General features: G+C 40.8%; 1 long non-coding RNA gene across 1 annotated transcript; it reads right to left on the bottom strand.

Moving 5' to 3' along the window:
- Positions 1 to 519: 519 nt before the first annotated feature.
- On the bottom strand, positions 520 to 2,020 carry LOC147455472 (uncharacterized). The gene is made up of 2 exons (XR_015188484.1): positions 1,851 to 2,020; positions 520 to 1,101 (listed from the first exon to the last, which is right to left on the bottom strand). It is a non-coding gene; the product is annotated as an uncharacterized LOC147455472 (long non-coding RNA).
- Between the last annotated feature and the right edge of the window lie 13,782 nt (positions 2,021 to 15,802).

Below are 15,802 nucleotides of genomic sequence, written 5' to 3' on the forward strand. Positions count from 1 at the left end.
CCCTTGTCCAAGATGTGATAAGTGATCTGCCGAGCTCTCACCCTCCTGCAATCTCCAACTGAATGGGTCCCTATTTGATGTAACTACATGGTGGAAGTATTTCGTGTCAAGCCCCCTTTTTGTAATTATGGAGTTAAAGGCAAGTCTACCCACTGAGTCGGTGGTGTCCAATGTAATTTTGAGCTTTCTAATATAAGTTCTCGCTCCCTTTATGAATTTTTTTTAAAAAAAAATGACTCTTAATTGTTGATTTTTGGGCTTAGGATTCCTTCAGAGCATTGGCCATCCAGCACACTTAACATTAAGCTCTTAACTAATGGATTAAGAAGACACAAGGCAGACTTAAATTATGTTATTGTATGTAACAATCTTAGGTTCCCACAAAGGTCATGCAAAGCAATATATACACCGCATGACGCACATTATTACAAAAACAAAGCACAAAATTGCTTTGTTTCACACTTATCGATCGAAAGCATACGTTTTCTCATATGTGCCTAGTCTTTGTACACTGTGAAAGAGCTTGGAACACTTGTACATTGGTAAATGCTTTCCACATACACCAAGAATCACACATACAGTGCTTAAAGCACACATGGAGACACTTCAACATGTGAAGATTGACAAGAACATTGGACGATAGGTGATGCATAAACTCGAATCTCCGTTTCAATATTGTAAGAAGCTTAGGCTTCAGCTTTAATGCCACTTCTGCCCATGTTGCCATCCCACATATAGTGAGAGAATTCATCACCTTCTCCTTAAGAAGCATAGGCTTCAACTTCAATGCCAATTCAGCTCTTGTTGCCATCTCAAATTTAATGAGAGAGTCCATCACCTTCTCTTTAAAGCATCTCTTTGTAGAGAACTTGTATGAATGGAGATACAATTGTCTATATTTAAAAGCTGCTAAACTCGGCTCAAGGAGGTGAATATCCTCCATATTGCTATCAAAACCTTTGTCATAGTAACCATTGAGCTCTGTCATCGGGTTCTACTGTTTTGCGATCATGTAGTTGAAAAAGCTCTTCCAGTTGTCGGCGTCGCAATGAGTGTGTCCAAGAAAGAAGACCGCGCCAATTATTGCTTACAACACATAAACTAGAGAGCCCACCAATTTTGAAGTCAGAAAAGATGATGTGAAATGACATCAAACAATTGGTGCACAACCTTGAGTAAATTTATGTATATGTATATGTATGTATATGCAATTAAGCCCGAGGAGTCCATTATGTAAAAATTGCATATAACACGTACGAAAAATAAATATTTAAATAATTTTTTATCTATATATTTTTAAATAATATACGTATTATGTATACATTTTTGCAAAAAAAAACTAACCCATGTGTATGAAAATTTCACTTTCTCAATTAAAAACCCTTTATGTATATGTATATGTATATGTATGTATACGCCGGCAAGCCAACAAGGGAACAAAAACCGTTTGCCAAACGACAAGTATATGTATATTGCGTACTTACTTATACATAGATATATGTGTGTTTACATATGGATGTGTACTTATATATGTATGTATGTGCACTCACCGCCTTAAAATGAGCAGGAAATCATGAAGCTTAATAAGATCTTATTGTGCACAAAAATCACCCTATACTTATTGTAAACGCGCAAACACATACTCATGCATGGTGGTACAGAGTTGAAGTTGAATATAAATAATTGATCGTTGTGCAGACAAACTGTGGATAATTCATTAACCGACGCTATGGATACCCATACTACAGCCGTTCTCTCTCTCTCTCTCTCTCTCTCTCACACACACACACACACACACACACACACACACACAGAGAGAGAGAGAGAGAGAGAGAGAGAGAGAGAGAGACCTACGCCTGCCTCGGAGCCCAATGTTCGGAAAGCTTAGAGTTCCATAGCCGAAGCTGTAGGACGCGAGTCTGATGAAATGACTTGGAGAGCAAAGCGCGCTTAAGGCACACGGTACATACTGTGGGCGTCTGCCAAGTGGACCAGATTCAACCCGGGGGGTGTGTGCGAGAGAGAGAGACAGAGAGAGAGATTCCCACGCTTAGTCTTAAATAGAATTGATGTTCACCCAATGTGACAGGTAGCAATCGAGTGGCAATCGAGTATTACAATGACATTAGAGGCCCTTCCCACCATGTTTTCCTTTTGGTGGCATCCTACCCATTTCTCCTCCTTTTGAAAACTACCATTCTAGCAATATACTAGAACTAGACACCTAACACCGATCGAATTTGATGGGCAAGAGTCAAGATCATAGCCAATCATTGCGTGTCGAAGAGGTGGAGGAGGCATAGCCAAAGCGGTTGTAGGGGAACTGATGACTGGCAATGTAGAGAATCCGTCACAAAAAAGGAGCCCGTCTCTCTATATGGGGTGGGGAACTTGAAGGTGGGAGTGGAGGGGAGGGCCAACAATGGTGGAGGCTAGCAAGGGAACGCTAAGGAGCGGCTAAGGAGCGGAACTAAGTGGGGTAGTTGGCATGTGTGAAGGAATTGGTGAAGCTGCCTATGAAAGTATTGAAGTTTGAAGGGGGCACATGTACCATCCCGTTGTTGTTTTATTGAGAAGGTGGGTATCAAGATTAGTAGCAAAAGATTTTAATAGGTGCCATGGACGTTAAAGTTATCATTTGCAAATAGCTACAAGCACATTATCTTCTTGCTATGTAAGTTGATGTCTTTTGTGAGCCCTTATCCACTCTAACTTGAGAACCCTATGTAAGTTAACCCTTTTGTGAACCCTTAGCCATGTCGGGCCATCATCGACAACTGCAAATGAAAATGGGGCTAGGCCCTAAAAGGGCTAATAGAAGGCCATAGGGGATTGATGATCGGCAATGGAGGGAAGTATCTATCCATCACAGAAGAGGAGCCCAACTCTCTACGGGGTGGGAACTGAAAGGTGAGAGTGGAGGGGAGGCAATCAACAATGGTGTGGGCTAGCAAGGGAACGCTGAGGACGGGAACTAGGTGGGGTAGCTGACACATGTGCATGAACTAGAGAAGCTGCTATGAAGGAATGAAGGGGGGCATGTACCATCCCATTGTTTTTTCATAGAGAAGGTGGAATCAAATTGGTATCAAAATTGCTACTACAAAGTGTGATGGGCGTTGATGTAGGCCTAAGGCATCATTTGCAAATAGCTACAAGAAAATTATCTTCTTGTTATGTAGGTTGTACTTGTTGTCTTTTACTAACCTTATCTATTTTAATTTAAATAATCCACGTTGAACTATCATTAAAAATTGCAAATAGGATTGAGGCTACATAGAAGCATGATTAGGGGTAGTTAATACCTATGTCCGAGATAGATTTCTACCACCTTTTTGTGGTTAGAGAGTAGCATACCACACAAAGTGTAATTTTACTACTTGTAATGTCAACAAAATCTCCCCGACCAACGTTTCTATTTTAAAGCTACTACCTATTGCTTTGTATCACTAGCTACCAACTGTAATAGCTAGAAGCTTGCTACCATGTGGTAGCTATCAAGTCAAAAAACATGTAGCTAGTGTACCACATATTATGCTCTTTCGCGACTAGGTAAAGGGGCCAATAAAACGGCACTTAAGAAAAAAGTAGTAATTTTGGGGGGGATTGGCATACCTTGCCAAATTTGAATTTTGAAATATAAAGACTGAATTAGATTCCTCATGCAAAGATGGATTAGATAATGCCAAGGTTCATGTTCTCTCTATTTTTTCTCAATGCTCTATTTGAGATAATTTAATTTTGAGATATTTTTAGAGATTAGAGACAGTCAAGCCCCAATAATAGTGCACATTTTAGCAAATCACATAAGGACACATAAGCAAGATTCCAAGCAAGTTCTCAATTTATTTCTCTTTTATTGGTCCCTTTAGCCTAAAGCATTGTCACAATGTGTGCGGTCTAGCTAGGAAGGTGCAAAATCTTTTGCTACTGTGAGAGTTCGTGATGAGAGTCACAAACACTTTAAGAAAAAGCATTTATGAAAAATCAGCAACTCTCTTTTTAAAGATGACTGAAAAACTAAGAGCGTTCGTATGTATGACAAAACATTCACAACCCTCTCCCCTATTGTGCTTGCAAATTGCTTATTTTTGTAGATGAGTTCAATGAGACAAAAGGATCACCAATTCACATCCAATTTTACTTTAAAAAGAGCAATTAAGAACACTAAACTTTCATCCAAGAAACTTCAACTCTCATAGAAGCACAACTTTTATTCGAAACTTTCACGGAAACATGTAGCATCGCCCCCAATTACATAGTCGTAACTTCAAACAGTTGAAAGGAATACACGAGCTACCACCTTCACAACGATCATTTTTTAAATCCCAAATACAGATGTTTGTCTTGAGACAGTAAGATGAACTTCTTCCAACCTTGACAAAATCTTCTCACAGTCTTTGACATGGACTATACAAACTTGCGGTACCCCCTTGAATCCATAGCTTCATCTTCGTGTTTGTCTTCACATCCTTTGATGGGAACATCATCAAGAAATGGCATTGTGATCTCAGGTATGAAGTCACGTAGAACCTTGTTCATCCCATTCATCATATGTGCAACTAAATTTGTTGCTCCTTGAGGTAAGGTATACATCCTTACCAGCCCCAAATGTGTTTTCATAGTTTTCAAATCTCTACTCTCAACATCTAGCCGAAATTGATCATACACTGAATAGAGATCCTCCATTGAGTAAATTAACCTTCTTGCAAATGCCTTTGTAAATTCATCCACTATTGGTAATGTACCCACATTCCTGATGGTAACCTTATTTACAGGTTGCAGTGCTTGTATGAACTGCAAAGCTCCATTCTTCTTAGCCACACTGAACCACCTATTTGAATATGGCACACAAGAAGGCTCCAAAATACCCATGCTAATATTTTCATTGAGTAGTTCTATTAACTTTGGCAAATGTGCTTTTGGAACCGGGATTGGACATAGATTTCAAGGTAATTGAGGGATACTGAAAATCACCATAGGTGCAACAACATTAGGATCAAGACGTCCTATCTCATGTGGTTGGAAAGAAAAAGTGTTACCATGTCTTGAAAGCATTTCTTTAAAACTCTTCTTCTCTTCTTCTGTTAAAAACTCCTCACAACCAACTTTTGTCTCTTTTAGGGATGGGCCATTGTGAACTTGTGTCCATCTCTTTTTGGATCCCTGAGATTTGGCTGCAAAGAAGCTTGCTCTAGATTTTTTTTGAAATTTGATGGTAAAGGTAAGGCCACTGGTCTCACTTATTTGCCACAATTTTGTACTTGGTCTCCACACGTACTTTCGGTCCTTCATTAGCATTGAAATCTTTCTGATCTTCAAAAGCCTCAATCACATCATACATTTCCATAGAACATACTTCCACAATGTGGGTTCCATCTTGCATAGTAGAGTCCATTATAGCCTGAAGCTCAAGCATAGTAACTACATGAGAAACTTGTTCAAAGAAACCTGAAATGCATTCACACCATTTTTCTTCATGTATTTATGTACATTATATACATATTGTCATGCACTTCTTTTCATATCCTCAAGCTTCATAAAACATACTGACCCATGCACTGTTAATCCCCTGAATTCCTATAGAAAAAGCTTCTTCTTGCTTTGGTTCGGGCAATAATCATTTTCTTATCGTACCATTGCAATCGTACTTTACAATGGCACATGGCCAAACCCCCTTGTCTCCCTATACTCTTTGAACTCTTTGTTTGCTTTTGGTAGAGGATACTCATGAAGATTATTGCGGTTCCTCTCGTAATTCCCACACAAAGTCAGAAATTGCACAGCTCGCTTTCCATCTCTGCTCTTTACTTGGCATAAGCAGAACCATCATCCAAGACCTTTATTTCCATGCAAAAGGCTGTGATGTATAGCTGTCCAAGGATAAGAGCAGGGATTTAATATTTACATAATTACCAAAAAAATTGTGTCATCACAAGGTCTATTGACACATTTACACGATTACACTTAAAATGATCACAAAGAATCCGATTAAGGGCGACCTCAAAACCCACTAGAATCCCATCGGGCTTTTCCATTTTCCTTGCAGGCCCACGGGGAATACTAAAAAACTCGACGGGCTCGTAGAATTATATATATACGATCCCGATCGAGCCCGCTCGGTGTTATTTCTGTAACATTTAATGGCCTTGTAACTTGTCTGAAGTGAAATGTAACTTGTGTGTGGCGAAAAATAACATGAACATAGTGCGCATTTCATTAGAATAAGTTCCTAATAAACATAACAAAAGTGCTTGGGTGGAGAGAGCAACAAAAAGCATAACACCTAGATAGATCGCATCAACAATACTACTTCAAAAGAGAGAGAAATTAAGCTATTGACAACAGTTGAGGACCGGATTTACATGGAGCCGGTCCCCCCTCCAAAAGGCTTTGTATTATAATATTCTCCCATCAAGAGAGACATTTTACAATACAATTCTTTGTGTTTCTTCAATAATAGCTAGTGCAATGAAGATGGAAGCTTCAAGCACTAAGCAAAACCCTTATAAAACACAATATCAATTCCCTCATGGTCTTAGACCCAAGACCTCACACACATTCGAAGATGGTGAGAGCCAGCGGGGTATGAGAGTAGGTTGAGAGGAAAAAGGAGTAGTCTTACGAGAAAGATGTACATCTCCTCTCATAATCACTCATATTAGCATAGAATAGCTTAGTAATTAGCATGCTAGAGGATATGAGCATGCACTGAAGCTTGGCTCTTGGTTGGATTTGCATCACAAAGCCAAGAGTTGTTGGTGTAGGCCTCCCTTCTTGCAATCTTGGGGTAGGTGATAAGCTTTCCATTAAAGCTTGTGAAGGAGAGAGAGAGTCTTCTTGCTCCACACACGAGATTGTGTGAGTGTGTGTGTGATAACGCTTGACAAATTCAGTCCCCCTCTCTCTCTTGGTCAATCCCTCTTGCATTTTACTCATGCTCACACCCCATTGGACCTCTCTCATGTTAGCCAATGAATATTAAGCAACATAAGTGATAGCCTTCTGCCATGTGTCCCCTTTCCCCTTTTGTGAGAGATTTAGGTAATTAATTAATGCAACTAGACTCTCATTGGACCCCTTTGTCTGTTGGCCGATAGGAATCAGGTAAGCCATTGGGCTACTGAATGCTCATTGGACCCCTTGGGAGATTGTCCAATAGTCTTCTAGAGAGCTTAATTCTTATTGGTTCTTTTATGAAGTGTTTTTAAATGAAGTAAACTATATTTATTCTAGCCTAATTCTCATTGGTCCACCTCCATGGCCATCCAATAGGAATTGAGTACACCTCATGGGCATCTGGGTTAGGGAGATGACATGTGTCCCTCATTCCCTTTGTGTAAAGGAAGCTTGTGAGTGTGTGTGTGTGTGTGTGTGTGTGTGTGTGTGTGTTTGTGTGTGTGTGTGTGTGTGTGTGTGTGTGTGTGTGTGTGTGTGTGTGTGTGTGTGTTTCTCTCTGATCCCCTAGTTCCACGGCTCCCTCCATCCTCTGTAGGAACCTTTGAAGACTTTTTGTACATACACAAAGCATCCAATTTGACTAAGCTTTGACCATTGGACACAACCTTTGAATTTTGGAACCTTATCATTTTGGAAGTCTTAATGGGCTGAACCTTAGGGTCTTTAAAAGCCCATTGTTGCACATTGCTCTTTTGGAGATGATCCCCCATTTGGATCTCTATTTTCCCTTCTTTGGATCCCTAGTGTGGCCGGTCTACCAACTTAACCAATATTCTAGCTTTTTCTCCCCTGGCACTTCCCCATATTAAATGATGCGGGATGCATGTCTAACCTAACCATCCTATCTTATTGCAGTATTAGCAAGAACCACGATTAATTTGTCAATCCATGGGACAATGCTGACTTGACTAGTACATAGAGGCTACAAGAGGTTGTCAATCTCTCGGAAAACAACTAAAAACTCGCATCTAACTCAGGCTACACTCAAGTGACTGAAATCACCAAAAGCCAATCGCTCATCGACAAACAAATCACATTCGTTACACCATCAGATGACATCCAAACGTAACGAAACTTCTAGGACAAGTTTTTAAGACCTAAGCACACATGCTTATGGTCTCAAATCCCACTTTAGGTCAAGTTCCAAACTCACGATTATTAACAGTAATGGATTTTTGACCTAGTCATTTTTGACCCAGAATGCATCTAAATGCTTAACAATGATGCCCCAATACCCCGCCTATGCTTATTTTTTGATTTAAAAGTGTAAATTCCTAGCTATGATGAATTAGGCCGCGGGTCGGCGACACCAAAAGCTACAAAATACTATGAACTACTTATGTCAATGCGTAGAGCTCTTACCTGCGGTTGCAATGCAACAAACGCAATTGCAATGTGACAACCGAGGAGGGAGTAGGAAGCACGAGAAGGAGAGGAGTGAGCGCCGTTAGCTCACACAATGTATTTCTTATCCAAAAACTTACAAAAATTGGCTTTTATTCCTTAGCCAAGGTTTTTGGGTGGTCAAAACTAATAATCTGGATTTCTACCAAAGGTGGGAAATGATTGGTTGATACAATCTGGAAGCTTGTAGCCCCGGCTCATTAATTACAGAGTTTATCCGAGAAAATAGGAGTTACAATATATCCGATTTATCAAAATAATAAATGTTTTACAAAGAGAACTTCGAAAAATGGTATCCGTGTTAGCTTGCTGCTAACATTCCCACCCTTCTCGCCTGTGTCGTCCCTTGACACAGCTTTATGGGCTGAAATAATCTTCGGGTTGACGGCTGGCGAGGCGGTCTTTAAGCGCATCCAGTGCCTTCTGGTATCCGATTTTTCTTTCCTTATCTGGCACTTGCAGAAATTGCATGGTCACTCTGTTCTTCAGCTCTACCGCTGAGTAGCCTACAAATCTGGATGTGAGGTTGATGATCACTGGCACAAATATCTTTGTTCGCCAAGTGAAGAATCCAGTGTAAAAAGTTTACTCAAATGCCAACATATTGCTTGATGGTAAAAACATACATCTGGCATAGAAGCCGCAAAGGACTTCTTCCAAAGGTTTCCCACTCAGATCATAGCATAAGCCTTTGTTACCTTCTAAAAATGACATCCATGGGGCTCCTACTTGCTGCGGCTCATTAAAAACTTGGATGCATGTGAGAAACATTCTACAGATTTTAAATATCATTGCGCAGGAGAGATCCTGTAGACTCTTGAAAAAAGAAATGGCGCCCGTTAGGGTTTTCACCATGTATTCCTCTGTTGCTTGTCCAGCTCTCACTGGAGCTGGCAGTCTGGGGTAGTTCAGCCAAGTTGGCCGCTTCTTTGTCAGTGCCTCATGCTCTTGCCATGTCCTTACTTTGGGTACATGACAAAATGTGGGATCTCTTTGCAGGGCTACAGGTGCTCTTGCAAACAAAATCAGATATCTTGGATTCTTGTTCAACCAACTTAACCTCCACTTTGGGTGGTCTTTATCTACGCCATCCTCTTGAATGTCTTTGTAGAGCCTCTCTTCTACCTGTAGTAGTTCCACTTTGATGAGAGGGTATGGCAGGGATTGTTGATGCCATTGCGCATTGATTTGCTTGGGAGTGAGTTGAGTGACGTTGACAGAGTGTAGGACTATCAACTCCCAATCCAATGCGTCTTTCCACTGCTCATCCACCTCTTGGGTTATCTTCTCTTTCAGTGCGTCCTCCTGAGCTTTTGATAGCTGGACCATAGGCATTGTGTTTGCATCTGTGATGTTAATCTGAAAATCCCCTTCACCACTCGGCTCTGTTGTGGACTGTGTCTCAAACTCAGAAAATGAGATCGAGGGTATGTCTATCTGCGACGGCTCTAAAGTGCCTGCCTCTTCATGTGTATCCGGTTTTCCATCTCTGAGGAGCTATGTAACTCTCTTGAGCTCTGTTATTTCTTTCAGGAGCTCTTCTTCTCTCTGGACCCGCATCAAAGCCAGGTCCCTACGCTGTGATTTCTCCAGCTTTAATCCTAACTCTAGGTTCTTGTTCTTCTTTTCTAGTGCCTTGTATACTTCATCAGTCCCTTTCATCGAGGCCACGGCTAGATTTTCTCTTATTTGTCGTAAGAAGATTGCCTCATCATTGATTCGCCATTCAGAGTACTGTAAAGAGGCATTTGCAACATCCAATTGAGTTGAATTTTTTGAGCTGACAGGGATATCGTAAGAAGTTCATTCCTAACTTCTGTTAGCTGCTCGTCTTTTGCTTTGTAAGCATCGGATAATTTGGTGAGCAGATCACCTAACTCCTCCATTTCTTTTTGCTATCTATCTCTAGTTAGCTGATGCTGTTCAGCTTCGGCTTTCATCTCCTGCACTTGCCCCTGAAGATCAGTGATGACAGTCATCCTGTCTTCTAACTCTCCTCGGAGAGTGTCAATCACCATCTCAAGCTCTTTGGCCTTTGTGCTACGGCTAAGTGCTGTTGAACAGAGTCTCTCCATCATGTCTTGCATCTGCCTTGCATATTTGTTTACTTGCAGTATAACCTCGTCATTTGACTGCCAATCCTCCTATCTTGCTAGCTGCGTGGATGTGCCTGCAGCCTCATGGGTGTCTTTTTGTTGCGTCGTATCTATTGGTTCTTCTTGTGTGGAGGTAGATGGTTGGTCTTTTTCTTTGTCATTCTGAGGCCTTGTTGCCTCGGTGGTTTGTTGCTGAGTGGAAGTAGAGGGTGCTGCCCCAGAATGTGTAGTCCCTTTAGGTGTAGGGATCACTTCCTTTTCTGGCTGAGGTTCTTTATGTTGTTGCTGCTCTATTGTAGCAGTGGCCTCTTGCCTTTTGCTCTTCAGCTTTTGAGTAGCTTCAACGGCTTTCTCTTGTTCTGGCTCCGCTTCTTTCTCTTTTTGCTTCTCGTGTTGGTCATCCTCTTGTGAGGATTCTATTTCTTTAGTGGACTCAAAATCTTTGGCTTTCTCTTTCTCAGGTGATGGTGGTGGGCTGGTCGTGTTGTTCTGTAGGAGGTGAATTGGGTATGGGAGACTCGTAACCTTGATCTTGTGCTTCTTCTCTAGCTGTTTCCTTGGCTTGTCTTTGTTCCTCCGCCCTCTTTGGATTTTCTAGCCACTTCTTCGACTTCCTTCAGTTTTAGGGCCTCTGCTTCTTGGTACATTATTTCCAAAGATTCAGTGGGGTCTTCATCTTCCTTTATTTTGTGATGATTCATTCTTAGGCCTTTAAGTCCGCTCGGCACCCATTTCTCTGGGTCCTTCCCTTGTGCTTGTCTACTACAGTGGTAGGCCTGTTTCTTTCTTTCAAAGCGAGCTTGTTTTTGTGCGGGCTCTTCTTGGTGGGCGGCCACATATTTTCTTTTAATTTCTTCTCTACGAGCTCTCTTTTACTCGTTATCAGAGCTCTCACTGCTGTGCCTTTCCGGCGAGCTATCAGTTGATTCTTCATCGATTTATAAGATCTCTTTCCTGACCTTGTAGCTCTTGGAGAGGGTTGTGTTGCCAATATCCATGTATTTTGATCAGGAGTAGGTGATAAATTGTCAGCCATGCCAATGGCATGGTATGCTATCCTCGTCAAGACTTCTGGTGCACCCAGGTAACTGATTTTGCCTTCTTTCTTGGTGCCCTTCAAGGTAGTCAGGACATACTGCACGTGGTCCACTGGTTGCCTAGTTGTTGACTTTAGAACTTGGGTAAATGTGGTGGCAACCGTGTGATTTGGCGTGGTGTACCTTGGTGGCCTTTTCGCCAAGAAGTGGAAGTGTTGATGGTACAATCTGGCTGGCTCTTCCACCTGTTTGTGAATCAAATCTGTGAAGGTAGCCACGGTTGTCTCTTTGGTAAAGGCTCCTGCTGTTTTCCTATCTCTTGCTCTCATGGTCATTCCTTCTATAGGCAGTCTGAGTGCCTCTGCCACTATATCTTTAGTGATGACAACTGCGACCTTGTTTCCTTGAGTGTCGGATATCTGTGCGGTTCCATCTTCTTTAATTGTGGATAGAAGCTCGTAAGCTTTCTGAAAATCCACTCCACAAGGCTCCTGTTCGTAGAAGTCTTTGAGTCCAAGCCTGCGGTTGGCTTCTTTGGTCTCTGGTTTCTCGACAACATCATATACTTCCTTAGGTAAAAGTTGCAACTCCACCTGATGCCCCTCTTCACTCTTGAATCTACCGGTGAAGACTGTAGTGTGATGCTCTTCTAGGTGTTCTCCGGAGAGGTATGCTGCCTTGGCTGCTTTGACTGAATCAAGGTCTAGTTGATAAGCGGACAGTTTCTGCAACTTCTCCTTTTTGTTGAGTTTCTTCTTGGCCCTCTCTGCTGCTTGCATGGCTCCTATTCAGTGAATAGAGTGAAAAATTAGCAGATTTGTCGAAATTTTCTCTGAAATGTGTTGTAGTCTGAAATGCTGACAATTTTGGTCCAATTTACTTCAAATCAATTTTTCAACAAGCATAGATGCATAAAAACATGCAAGGAAAAAAACTTCGAAGTCAAAACTAATTTTTGCAACCAAAGTAAATAATCGGGATTATTTACAACTGAGCAAATTTTTCCACTTTTTACAAACTTGGCTTCATAGGCTTGAAGCATATTTTAAATACATGCTCTGAGTGAAATATGGGCTCATTTGGATGGATAGGGTGAAAATGGTACCAGATTTTGGCTTTAGGTCTCTGAAACAGTAGATATAAAGGAATTTTGAGATTTTGAGCTCCAAATTGGTTCAAACTTGGCTAGTGGGCTTAACACATCATGTACTTTGGATGTATGATGGCAAAATATCCAAACTTCCCAATTTTGGCTAAAAAGTAAATAATCGTGATTATTAACTTTTCTTCCAAAATTAATATTTTTTGGTACAAACTGGTACTAGGCATTGTATAGATCCTATATATGAGATATAAGGTGATTTGGACCAAGCAATGTTATCCATGACCCAAAATTTGGCTTGCAAATACTTCTTTGCATTTTTTGACAATTTTCCAAGTAATGGGTGCTCATTTTGGCTCATACTTGATTTTTGGCATGTACTAGGTGTGTACACATGATAGGTGAGGAGATGTGACAATTTCCAAGCAAAAATGATACAAAAGTAAATAATCGTGATTGTTTACAACAGTGATAAAAACTTACAAATTTTGACCTAGACATATTCTATACACCTAAATCAAGTCCTAAATTGAATTTGGTCAAGTTTGGTCATGCTGGCATCACTTTGTGCTTTGTCAAATCTGAAATCACCATTTTCTGCGACTACAGTGTTTGTTGGGTTGGTCGGTCAACTTTGAAGCTTTGGACTTGTCCGCAGCATAGTCGTGAAGAAACTTGTCCAATTCTGGCTCATTTGGAGTCAGTTTGACGCCGTATGTTGAATTTGATGCTTTGTCACTTCGAGCCGTTTTCTGCTTTGCGAGGGCTTTGCTTGATGGATTTCACCAAACCAATCATATACATTGTATATGGACCTCATAAGCAAGCCATCTGTGGAGTCACATTGGAATTCTGGCATTTGCCAAAAACCTAGCTTTTCTACTGGGGACCCCCTTGACCCCTGCCGAATGGTCAACTGATGATATAGAAAGGTTTTATTATATTAGGGCATACTATGGCTCAAATCCCATCTAATTTGGTCGAGCTGGCAGGCCGCTATGGTCAGTTTTTGATCGTAGGTTTTCGTGCACTGTTTAGTTTCTAGGGTTTTTTCTAGGGCTTTAGACTAGCTAGCGGCCGTACAAAATGAATCATTGACGAGTAAAGAGCTTACCCCTCACGTCTCGTGTGAGACTGCGCTAAAAATGGTGAACTGTGGGCTCCAGAAAAGTCGCGCAAAAGAGGCCGAAATCTCTCTCTGCAAAGGCTGCAAGTGGAAATGAGGTGGTTTTAGCCTACATTGGATATCTATACCGGGACTTCCCGAGCTAATTTTCCCTAGATTTCCCCGTTAGTCCTACTTAGCTGTGAAATCTATGCTAGACTCAAAAATTTCCCTGATCGGATTCCTGTAGCTCATTCTACAAGAATTTTGCAAAAGTAGGCTTGGCCGGCTAATTTAGGCTTCCCGCTTCCATCTTCTGATTTCATTGAAAATTTTTATACTTGTCCGACTTGTCTTTCTGATCACTGTCATATCTTCTATTTTTTCATATGAGCTTCTCTGCTATTTATTATTAATTTTTGACCTTTTTATTTAAAAAAATCAAAGAAAATAGCAAAATGCTTTAAAAAAGTAAAATGAAAATCCAATAAGTAAGAGAATCCATTGAAAAACACAACTTTATTGTTTTTTGTTGGATGTTTTTATTTTTAAGCCTTATTATCAATAAAAATACTATTTTTGATGATTTTTTGATAGTATATACACTATTTCCACTCATCGGGAAGATATTATGAGTGAACTTTTCCTAGATGATGAATTAAGGGTATTATTAGGTAATTTTACAAAAAATCACACGTCAACATCGAACTTTTTCCTCCCTCTTCAAAACATTGCCCTTAATTACTTTGTACTTAGTGCCCTTCCACCCCTCTAGATGGCGTACTCCGGGACGACTATGTGCATGGGTTGAACAATTGTGTCTATGCATAGCCATGGTTGTCTCTACCATGCTATGAAGATAAATGCAATTCAAACCAAAATGCTGTGCAAGAGCTGGGTCTTGAGTAATTAACTCAAGGGTTTCCGATGTCGAGCTGGTTTTCTGCTCATGTCTTCCAAAGAGCAAATCTTGTAGCTTGTGTGCTCTCTGTTTAATTGTACCATCAAGATTCTTTAGCACACTGATTGCTTGAGCTGTTGGTAGCACTTTTGAATGTTGTCGAGCTTTTTGTCGCCATTGGTAGCTTGGTCTGCCTGGTGTTGTATAGTATGGTGAAGCCTTTTGAGACTTAGCTCGCCATTGCTTGACTGGTTTTATGGTTTGTGGAGAAGATAAGTGCTCCTTTTTCTTCCAAACCATTTCCATGTTAGGTTCCTTGCTCGGAGATGCCCGTTTCTGTGTTTTAACCCTTGGAACCTTCTTTTGTTTTGTCGGTGAAGTTTTCGGCACCAAGATATGAATCGGTTTATCCTTAAGCTGTGGTTTTGGTACCCAAATTTTCCTGACTCCTTGCATGCTACTTGTAGCATTTGATTGTCAAGGGGATGGAGAAGATTTGACTACTTTGTGGTTTGGTTTGCTGATTCCTTCTTTTCCATTCCTCCTTGCTTGGTGCAATTGGAACAACGAGTTGCCCTCCTATAGGTGATAGATTTAGCTGATTTGTATCCCAATCTGGTACTGCTTTGTATGTTCGCATCCAGGGAATTCCAAGAATCATTGTCTCATTCATGTTTTCATTTGGTAAGGATACAAATTGATGAGGACATGAACATCCATGTACTATCATGTTCAAGTTGACTACTCCCAATGTTGGATTGGGTTTTTGTTGCATCATTTGATTGTGTTATTCCTGCTCTCAATGCTTGACTTGTTGTCGTCTACGTGGAATAACTTACTGCATTTACTCTAGCTCTTGTGTTGACCAAAGCATTGGTGCTATGTTTGTTGAGCTGTACTTTGATGCGCAGGTCCATTCCATCTAACCAGTCATCATCTGTTGAAACCGCGTCTTTAGGTAATTCCCATTGTCGATCATCTATTTCCAGAGCATTGATGGGAATTGGTATCTGTTGATTCTTGAGAGTATCTTTTCGCTTGAGTACCCGAAACCTAGCTTCCTCTTGGGCTTCATCAATAACCAGCTATCGTTTGATCTTTCTTTGCTTGGCTGCATGCATCCTTTCTAGCAATTCACTGGTTAGTGGCAAATTGTATTTCTTTAAATGATATCCACTAATCCAATTAGCCATTGGT

This window comes from Adiantum capillus-veneris, chromosome 6, assembly GCF_014529385.1.
Source record: "Adiantum capillus-veneris isolate H3 chromosome 6, ASM1452938v2, whole genome shotgun sequence".
Lineage (NCBI taxonomy): Eukaryota > Viridiplantae > Streptophyta > Polypodiopsida > Polypodiales > Pteridaceae > Adiantum > Adiantum capillus-veneris.